We start from the raw sequence: 8,890 nt of genomic DNA on the forward strand, positions 1-8,890 counted from the left end.
ATTTTTTTCTAATATATTCCACCGTTTTAACCAAAAAAAAAATTTGGTGGGGAATCTACAATTAATGCCCACCATAGTACAACCAGTTTGCCACAATTATGGAGCACCACACAATGCACAATTAGAAAAAATCAAGTTCAAGCAGTAATCTCCAATTGCAGACAAGCAATTCCCTTCCAAGTAGCCACACATTGTTGTGAGAGATGCAAGGCTACTTGGACAGTTAGATCGAATCAACTTTTTAAGCAAATTGATAAATCACTAAGTCCCATAATCTATGTGCACATGCAAAACTTGGGAAGATCTTTAGTTGAGAGAGATTAACAAGCAAATAAGTGGTGAAAATTATTTGGTATTCACCCCATTTAGCCACTGATCTTGTGTGACACCAACCAAGCCAAGTCCCACCCGCGAAACCACTTTATCTATTTTGATCCTCAATTCATCATCTTCTATCTGACCACTTCGTTGGTTTCCACGCACACGAGTCGCCCTTCTTTAATTAACTCTTCTTTAGTCACATAGATTGGCTCTCAAGCACTTCAATCTCCAGAATCAGCCTGGGCCTTGATGTGCACCTAGTGGCTTTTTGCTGTGCGCAATGCCTTGTGGCCAGCCTGCCTGCTGTGTGTACCGGCCGGCCAGTCTCCATGACCCGCTTTGCCTTGTTGTGTGCACCTTATGCCTACCGCGCACCGTTTGTGGGCAACACTGTTGTGTGAGTCCTGCGCTTACTTGTCCACGCTATGAGCGCCTTGGCTGGCTTGTGCGCCCAACGCTCGTCCTCTCCTTTTCTCTTCGCTTTGGCTCAACGTTGACGTTTCCCTTATCCCTGCAGCTAAAAAAAAGGATAGGTTAGCTTTTCTGTTTCTAGTTTTCTTTTGATTGATTTTTTTTTTGGGTTTTCGTGTTTGTTTCTCCCTATCCTAATTAACTAAGTCATACTAACTCATTAAAACTAGTTAATTACTAATGCTAACATTACTCTTAATTATTAATACTAACACTAATCATAACTAATATTATGAACTAATAACTTAGTACTAACTAAATATTAATTAAACTATCCTAGCACTAACTTTCTATTTAAAATACACTAACTAATGATGAAAAAGGAAAACACCCGAATACAAAAATCACCTACAAATCAATCAAATATAAACCGAACCTAACCAAAACAATACTAAACAAACTTGAAACAACAAAATCCAACCACCGCACTGGATCTCTCATCGAGTGTTGCAACACACAACCCTTCACACTGGATCTTTCCCTGAGTGGCACAAAGAAAAAAAAACCTACACAAGAGTCTATGCAAATGCTAAGGAAAGTAACCGTGTTCCCCGACAGCGGCCAATGGAAAGCCCAAATACACTACACGCACTAGCATAAAGCTAACCAAATGAGGACTAATTGGGAACTTGGTAGCTTAACCACCATCTCGTAGAAGAGACAACCGCACGAATACAAGGTAGCACTTGAGAAGACCCACCTCCCCATTGTCACCATAAGAGTTGTCTATGTAGAGCTTGGGACTTCTCATTGTTTGCAAGAGCATAAGACAATAGTTCACTCTCACTCTTTCACTAGCAAGACCAAGAGGGCAAGAGGGAAAAACTCTCACACACGCTCACTCTCACACAAGAAAACAAGAGGGCTTGAGAGCTAAAGAAAAACAAGGGGTAGAGAGCTAGAGCACAATGAGAAAGAGAACACTCTCCATTAACACTACACTTCTTGTTGCTATCACGAATTAAGGAGTTGACTCTTACTCAAAGAAAAGACACTATATCAACTTGGTGCTTGACAAAGCCTACTGCACATGGAGAAATATTCATTCATCATAAAGCTCTACATGATGAGGCTAAAGCTCAAAGACTATGTACGGAAGGGAAGATGCATGTGTATTTGTGCATTCAAGGAGGTATACACCCTCTTGACCCATCAACTGGTAAGCCTATATCATTCCACACTTTGCATGATCTTGTTCGATTCATTGGGGATGGTAGAGAAGGCTTATTTGGTTATTGCTCAATATTGAACAATCAAGCTACCATTTCCCATTATCAACACACACATGCTTGGTGTGTACAAGCAATATGTTAAAGGGTTAGAAGACATTGTAATCTCACTAACTTAGTGTGTAAATGAGTTAGAAAGGCTACTTTAATCATCTTTGAAAGAGATAACATAGCTTAAACAAACTAACAAAAAATGGAAGGAACATGCACTCCAAAATACCCAACTAAAAAGCACTCCTTTTGGGTTAAAACACCATATTAGATAATTTGGGAAAAATCCCATACCCATTTGAAAAATGGGATCATGGTGAACTTGTCCAAAATTTTGTCAAAACCCCCTCATGTGACATATCATTGGAAAGACCTTGAAGAGTATAATCTAGATTTACAATCTCTGACAAATTTGGAGTTGGCGTGTTTAAGATATATCCAAAATTAAATGGACTGATTGATTCCCAAAATATGAGATTTTTTCCAAATTATTTAATATTGACTTTTAAGGGAAAGATTTAGATTGTTTAAGAGTGTTACATGCCTAGGCAACACATGGGGGTGCTAAGATACGCACTTTACATTGAAGATTAAGGGTGTTATTGAATCCCTTGCATCTCAACGTCTCCGTGGAAGACGATGATATGGTAAGAGTCTACTTAAATGGTCTTGGAAAGGAGTACAAGCCCTTCAAGGCATTAGTTCCTATTAGGGAAAATATCCCTAGCTTTCAAGACCTAATTTTCATGTTGATCATAGAAAAGAAGTCTCTATGGACGATGATGATATGGTAAGTGTTTGTTTAAATGGTCTTGGAAAGGAGTCTAAGTCCTTTAAGACATCAATTTCTGTTAGGAAAAATATTCCTAACTTTCGAGACCTGATTTCCATGTTGATTATATAAGAGAAGTCTTTGGGTGAAGAGTCTTCTTCCCAAAGTAAAAATGCTTCAGAGCAGGCCTTCTACTCTAGCTCAAGAGAGCTATATCAAAGCTACTCATCCAAGGTATGAAGTCTCGTTGTCTTCATGTGTTCGGCTTACATGGACCACATATCGTAGCAATGACACGATACCAACAAAATTTGGCTATCCCAAAGTCCAGACCTGAATACAAACACATTGACGGGTTGAATTACTGTAGAGAAGCCAAAAAAAAAAGAAGAAGACATCAAGTATGACATATATAATAACATATTTACAGATGTTAGAAGGGTCCAATAGCCATGTTGAAGTTTTATCAGTGCACAGTGGAGGACTACTAGAGTAATCTTATTTTTCTTATTAAGATTGATGAGGCACAAATCCTTAAACATTAAAAAATGAAAAGAATCAATATAGGATTGATGAACAGAGCTTTAAACTACGCTTAAGGTAAGGGAGACTAGCCATTACATAGTGCATAGTCAGAGATGGAGCTACGGCACCTAGGGACAGCCTGCGGTGCCAGATGAGAGTCATGATACTCTCAAGTGGTTGTTCTTGCACACATAAATTCCAAGCATCATTGATGCTCATAATAAAGGTGAGAAGCTTGTGGTGGATGAGGTAGGAAAGTTTACAGTAGAGTGGCACATGAGTGCTGATTTGAAAGCATTGAAGTGCATGTATGGGGTGTGTGGTGGTCCTAGATCAGCAAACCCATACCTCTATTCCCATGGCACGTATGAAAAGTTTGCAATGGTACAACCCTACTATGGATAGTACGAAGCCTCCATCTAGAGACAAGATAAAGGAAGTAACTAGAGATGAAGACCAAACCAAGGCTAAAGGGAAATCAAAGACCAAGAGCAAGGGAAAGTCAACAAAAAAAGTTGAAGTCAAGGGTGAAGTATGTATTGTGCCTAAGGATCGCACTTGGGATCACATACTTCCTATAATGCTAGAGAGAGTTCACATTTCTAGTTTACATGTAGAAATTAAAATACTGGATAAGCTATTAAAAGCTTCATTTTGACTATGCTCATTCCATTTTACCATCAAAGCTATCGGATGCATGTTTAGAGCAACGTGAGATATTACTCTCTAACATGGGTTTTCATGGTACATGTGTAACTTAAAAAGGATGACAAGAAATTAGGTGCCACTATGGTAGATGTGTCAATGGGAGGAGCCAAAGCTAGAAGATTCTTGTCAAACTATGAGAACAAACAGGTTATAAAGTATGAGAATGTTGAAAAGCTCGATGTAAGAACATAACTAACCAAGTAAAGGATGAAAAATCTTTGCATGAGAGTTTGGATAGACTTTGATAATTTTATTAAACTCTTACGTAAGCAAAGGATTGAAGGTGGTTACACAAGTTGATTTGAAATAGCAATCAAGACGCTTGTGAAAATAATTGTAGCTGCATGGGGGAACAAGGACATATATTATAAACATTCATCATGCTCAATAAAGCGTATCTTTATGCAGGATGGAGAGTAAAGATAGAGAAATAGTTGTGGTGAAGCAAATCTTATAAAATTTTGAAGAAAGACTTGGCTTTGAAATGTGCAGCCGAAGACTTGTTTCTTGAATTCCATGTTTGGTATGCATGTAGAAGAAAAATTGAAAGTGTTATTAATATGGTGGTTGTGTTTAATAACCCAAATAATATTAGATTAAATAATCTATGTGTTTGTTTTTTTGCAGGGTATCTAAGTGGATATCTAAGCACATTAGGAACCCTTCATCCTCCACAATGATAAAACTCCACATCATTTTTTCATTTTGCCAGTATGTTATATGAGTATCAATAACAACCAAAGTTTTAATAGGGCTTTTGTTGAGAGTTTTAACAAGAACTATTATTGCTATAAGTTCCATTTACAAATTGATGGAAGCTCATGTGGATGGAGAGTGGTAGCAAATGCATGGAGGTACATGCAATCAAAATTTCCAACAAACATATCAAAAGAGTAGTTGTGAGTATACCATACTATTGTATACAAAACTTTCATATCATACTAATATGTACTAAGACTTATGTCATAATTCTTTGCAGTTTACAACATCATGTTATACAAACACATACATATGGTGGGTGAGAGCAAAGGCAGTTAGATTAATGCTCGACAATCATGTAGAGTTTCTTGAAGATCTAGATTCACACCACCACGAGCAACCCCACCTAAGATGAAAAAGATCTTCATTGAAATTTGGGGCATCGTCAAAGAAGAAAACAATAGGCACAGAGAAGAAGGGAAAGGCTTGTCAAAAACACAAACAACCTAAGGAGAAGCCTAGGAGAAAAAGAGACCAATTCAAAGAAAACTAAGGAGTCTAAGTCCAGTAAGGATTCCAAGCCAAAGGATTCTAAGCCTAAGGAGAAACAACTATCAAAGTCTCAGCCAACCAAGGAATTCGAAGAGACCAAAGACTCCATGGACATTGACTAGCCAAAGCAAGAGCCTAAGGAGTAGAAAGGTTTTTTGTTCTCATGCTTTGTATTTAACCAAATTGTTTAGACACCATTGGAGTAAATATAAAAATATGAGATTAATATTGAGTTCAGTTTCTTGTTTAACATTGGTCATCTTGTTTTATATCTTAAATATTATCAATAATGTTGAGTAGCTATTTTTCAAAATAAATCCACAAGACAAGATAAATGGGTGTAAAATTATCTTGTGTTAAAAAAAATAAAGATTACAGGGGTATATATTTCGTACAACTGAAAATATATTCAGATCTTCTTCCCACCGTAATACCATCTACCTTAAATTTGAAGTTTGATGGTATGCCATCTAATAAAAATTCCAAGGACACGTGCACATCCCTCAATGTCCATTTTGTTTTCACAGGGACAACTCTGTTGTCTTCAACACTCAAGTTGATCTTTAGGTCATAGTGCACAAATTTTTTCTCTGAATTCAATGGCATCCAAGTCTCTCTACTCTTTTTTCATCGTATATACTCTAAGTTGATGTATAAAGTTTGTCGAGAGATGTTGTATGCCATAACCACAGAATTAATGCAAGTATTAAACTTTATAAAATCACCCTATGGATGACTTCAGTCACTTTCCATTTTGCTCCAACTACATTATCCAAGTCAAACTCAGATATATGTGTAGAAAGCCACATTGCTTTTGTTCTCTTCATGTTTACTTCTAAAAAACATGCCACAAATACATGGAGAGGTATAAACCATGATAGCTTAATTCTCTTAGAAATCCTTCCAGCTTTCAATAGACTTTTGAATATATAAGATAATGTTAAATTTAAATGTTAATAGAGTACCTTTGGCTTGAAAATCCCAATCTAAATAATTTAGGCTTGGTATAGGTAAACTCTCTAGTCTTCCATAAGCGTTGTACAAAAATATCTACTTGTTAATAAAAAAAGAAGATGGTTGATTATAAAATAATACTTTTCCAAAATTAGCATGCATAGCTTCGAAAGTCCCAGTGAATGACTCCACAAGTTGCCACCACTCAATGCTTCTTGATGGATAAGCATCTATCACATATACAACACATGTGAATAAACTATAGAATTATAAAGAACATAAATTAAATTACAAAAAAACATCTTACAACAATGAGCTTGCAATGTAGATGCTAGCATTGTACAAAAATATATGTTTGTTAATGAAAAAAGAGATGGTTGATCAGAAAATAATACTTTCCAAGATCAGCATGCATAGCTTTGAAAGTCATGGATGAATGACTCCACAAGTCGCTACTCAATGCTTGTTGATGGGGATAAACATCTATTACGTATACAACACATGTGAATAAACCGTAGAATCATAAAGAACATAAATTAAATTACTAAAAACATCTTACAATGAGTTTGCAATGCAGATGCTAGAATAGAAGGATGAATGTGCATGTCTCCTGTTCTGTACACATGTTGGACCTTTTCCTTCCACCCATCTTTTGATATCTTGAATTCCAAGATATGTCTCTTCCAATGGTATTGTAGTAAGCCTCTTCTTTTCCTTTTTATCCTATGAGGACCTTTGCATAGTCACCCAATCGTTTAGCTTGAACTTTATGTCTTTCCACACACCCTGATTATCTTTAACATCGTGAAGAATACATGATTAAATGGCATTAGGAGTGTGCCTTGGGTTGGACTGTTGTCTCAACATTGATTAATGATGATTAGAGAAGAGGATGATGCAGAAAGATGATGAGAAAGAGGTGCAACCATCGTAGACTAGGGACTTTTAAATGCATTTACTTAAATGTACTACTCATTTTGGGGGGAACCTAATCTTCAAAATTTTATTTTCTTAAGTATTGACATTTGGTAAATGGGAGTAGGTTTTGAAGTTGAAACCCCCACAAATAGCTATGCTAGATTACATTAAGTGGTGATAACCCCCCTAAAATAGCAAAGCTAGTAAAGTTAGTGAAAAGGAGATATGACACCCACCGATGTCATATTTATGGTTGAATGTTGCATTTCTATTAGTCCAAAGCTTAATCCAAATCCAATACAAGTGATTAAAATGTGACTCTTTTTTAAATGTTTTTGGTTCTAATGGTGTATATGGCTCAATCACCTTTTGCAGATCTTGATATTGGACAACAATCCCCCACTTCTATCTTCACTGACAGCTTAGTGTATTAGCCATTTACAAGGAACTCGATGTTTTAGGCTTACATAAAGCACATTGAGGCGCATTATCATTATGTCTTTGCTAGAGAGATTAGCCTGGCTTATGTCTCTACACACGACAGTGTCATATATATTCATGAAGGCTCTCTCATAAGCATCTTTGAAGCATTTCGTAAAATTTTAGGCTTATTTTCATTTGGGGATTGATCAGCCACATGATCCTTATACATGTTCACATCATCACTACAGGGAAAATTAGTAGTCGTTTATATGGTAGTGATGTGTGGACAAAGGCTAATAATGGGCTAAGACACTTTTTCCTCTTTAGGAGGGTTTTTTCCTTGAGTATGTGTACACACTTTTATGAGTGTGCTTAAGTGACCTTGTCATGTTACTTCACTTGTACTTCACTCATTCTCATCAATCTATTTTGAGTGTTGTGCTTCACTCATTCTCATCAATCTATTTTGAGTGTTGCTTCTCTCTCTCTCTCTCTCTCCTTCCTTACTGCATGTGTGTGTGTGTGTGTGTGTGTGTGTGTGCGCGCGCGCACGTGCGCGTGTGTTGCTACCTTCGTATCCACTCCAACATGCGAGACAAACATACAAATTAGTGTTATTTTGAGGCCTAAAATTGAGAGTGCAAAGTGTTTAAAAAATCAAGACATCCCATTTTTTTTAATGTCAATGATAAATAGTGATAAGGGATCATAAATTATAAAATTTAGGTAATAGTCGAAATAGAAGGGGTTATCAAAGATATATAAATATATATATGTGTGTGTCTCTATACACACACACACACACACAGAGGACATTTTTCTCACTAAAGTTTCAAGTAGTGGGGAGCAAAGATCACTCTAAAGGTGAAATAAGTGGAGAAAACATCACTTCAAGCCTTTTGGTCATATTATTGAAAGTAAACAAAAGTAATCTATTTGAGTGCACTTTGCACATGTTTCAAAGTTGATGTCTATTTCACCATCATATCATACTAAATCTTCATAAATGTGAATCTTTACTCTTGAAAACTACACCAAAAATCATAATGGGCTCACTTCATCAAAATTCATGATTGGATGGCCACTTAAAGTTTATGAAATATTTAATTATTTATATAGTTATATAGTGAACCTATGAAGCGTAGGGGTTTATCAAGTTTAATACATGCCCATAATTGATTATGAAACCTTAGAGAGATTACATTTTATTACTTATAATAAGACTCATGCATACATTTACGTGCAAGTCTCTCTCTCTCTCTCTCTCTCTCTCATACACGTGTGTGTGTGTGTGTGTGTGTGTGTGTGTGTGTGTGTGTGTGTGTGT

Source organism: Cibotium barometz, chromosome 32, assembly GCF_041138505.1.
Source record: "Cibotium barometz isolate CiBa-2024 chromosome 32, ASM4113850v1, whole genome shotgun sequence".
Lineage (NCBI taxonomy): Eukaryota > Viridiplantae > Streptophyta > Polypodiopsida > Cyatheales > Cibotiaceae > Cibotium > Cibotium barometz.